Source organism: Nanorana parkeri, unplaced genomic scaffold (assembly GCF_000935625.1).
Source record: "Nanorana parkeri isolate BGI_ZX_2015 unplaced genomic scaffold, ASM93562v1 scaffold427, whole genome shotgun sequence".
NCBI classification, from domain to species: domain Eukaryota; kingdom Metazoa; phylum Chordata; class Amphibia; order Anura; family Dicroglossidae; genus Nanorana; species Nanorana parkeri.
The window spans coordinates 815061-817844 of NW_017306695.1; positions in this window are offsets into that span (position 1 = coordinate 815061).

A 2784-nucleotide genomic window follows, 5' to 3' on the forward strand; every position below is an offset into this window, starting at 1 on the left:
AAACCCCCCCCCCCCTGCTCTCATGCAGCAGGAGCCATGAACTTGGTATAAACACATCAAGATCAGGACCCACTTGTGTGTCCTATGGTTCTGAAGTGGATATTGAGAATAATGACAAAATCTGTTTTAATTATGTAATTACCTGTATTGTTTGACTTTACTCCTGGTCAGCCCTGCTCTAAGATACTGGGGTTGATTTACTAAAGGCAAATAGACTGTTCACTCTGCAAGGGAATTTGCATATTGTAGGGGAATTCTCGCTTACCTTGCTGAACGTGGTGAAAATTCTCTTAAAAAAAGAATACGCAACCACATGCAAGGAAAATGAAAAATAAAAAAACAGTATTTTTGTTTACACCCGAATAGAAGATGGAAGTCAGCAGATCTTTACCTAATTCACTAAGCTCAGGGAAAATTCCCTTGCAAAGTGGAAATTCCCTTGAAAAGTGAACAGCCTATTTGCCTTTAGTAAATCCACCTCATTATCTCTTCCTTCACAACGTGTTTGCCTTCTCTTTTTTATTGATGTCTGGGAATCTAGTAAATGTATAACAGTTACAAAAGTGACATATTTTAATGTTAAGAAATTTTAAAATACCCTGTGAGGACTAACTTGCCGTCATACCTATCATGTGTGTATTGTAATTGCTAATGGTACAGCCAGACACGGGTGTTCACATAGGGCATGTACAGGAAAACTACACCTCATACCAGTTTTTGTGGTAGCTTATGACGCTAATTAATAATACACAGTACTGAGAAATCCTGAAAACAAAATAAGTTACATCTCTATTGCCCCAGAACCATCTCATAGACAACACTTCTCCCCGTGTAGAGAAAAAAATGCAAGCTGGCATTGAGGAGAATACGTATGCAATGTATTTAGAGTTAGATGCTTGGGTTCACTGCACAGCAATATGAATACTTCCCTGTGTGTTGCATACTGAGCTGATCAGATCACTACAGTCTTTCTGCAGCAGGCATTACAGAGACATTATAAATGTGCAGTAAGCCCAGCCAGTCTTGACTCCTGTATTTTCTGTGTGAGGTTGTAGGTTATCTTATGTTTATCTGAACAACAACAGAACTGCAGAATCCCGACAGTTCCCTAAGGTATTAATATCCCAGGAAAATAAGGTATTAATGCAAAGTAACCTTAGGAAAGTGGTAACTAGGTAATGGCAGCCTTAAACAGTGCATTGGCTGAAATAAATGAGTAGATGCACATTTTAATTTGGGAGATAAATTTCAAGCTTTACGGATCACAGTCCTCATTTCCTAGAAGCCAGTAATTATTGTAGTTATATCTGCCTGTTAAAGTAATATTAACAGTAAATTGGAATTAAATGTAACATTGAGTGCTTCCTTGCAGTTGTATCACTGTACTAAAAATGCAACAGGTACACATCGTTTACAGAAATCTAAAATGTCCTTTTCTGAGAAATGCTGGAAACTGCTGCCATTCACAGCTCAGTCTTGAAAAAAAAAAAACTCCTGATATAAATACTGTAATACAGCACCATTAAATCAGTGTGAAGCATGATGGGGTGAATAATATAGTATCACATTACCTGCAATTTGCTTCCTTATACACCCATTTTAATGTTTATTTACATATAAATACATGCCATGTGCTCCACATTAAATGTAATTTATGTACAATTTATTTATTTAATTTGCAAAGGTACTATAGAACTGCATGTTGGATATATCAATTATGTTGCTAGAATTGAAGGGATTCTTCTTTCTTTCTGTATCTGGATTTATATGAGTTTTATTACAGTGTACAAATTTGCTTTGACAAAAGCAGCATGATCTAGTGCATATACCCCTTGGTATTTGGAGATATCCAGCAATTCTGTCATCTTACATCAATAAAACATTGAGACAGTCAAATGTTAAAAAACTATCTGCACATGCTGTTATACAGGTGAAACTCGAATAATTAGAATATCATGCAAAGTTCATTTATTTCACTAATGCAACTTAAAAGGTGAAACTAATATATGAGATAGACTCATTACATGCAAAGCAAGATAATTCAAGCCGTGATTTGTCATAATTGTGATGATTATAGTTACATAGTTACATAGTATTTGAGGTTGAATAAAGACATTAGTCCATCAAGTCCAACCTATTAGGATCTCATTCTAGGAGTACCCGTACCCCTGTATATTACGGTCCCTTAAGAAATCGTCCAAAAGTTTCTTGAACAATTCCACATTATTTGCTGAAATCACCGCCTGTGGCAGTGAGTTCCAGACCCTAACTGATCTTACTGTGAAGAACCCCCTTCACCACTTGTGCTGGAATTTTTTTTCCATCAATTTTGGGTGATGGCCTCTAGTTTTTGTAACGGAGTTAATTTTAAACAGTTTATCGCTAATGTTGCTACCACCATTAAACATTTTGTACATGGAAATCATATCCCCCCTTAATCTCCTCACCTCTAATGTGAACATGTTTAAATTTAGTAGCCTCGTCTCGTAGCTCTGGTCCTCCATACCCCTAATTAGTTTGGTTGCCCTTTGCTGGACTTTTTCCAACTCAAGGACATCTTTTCTTAGTACTGGTGACCAGAACTGGACCGCGTACTCCAGATGAGGTCGAACCAATGATCTATAAAGTGGCAAAATTATGGCTTACAGCTCATGAAAACCCCAAGAACCCCAAATCCACAAGACCCTGCTAGCTTTGTTTACAGCAGCCTGGCACTGCAAACTACCTTTCAGTTTGTGGTCTACAATGACCCCCAAATCCTTCTCCATTTCTGACTTCCCCAGC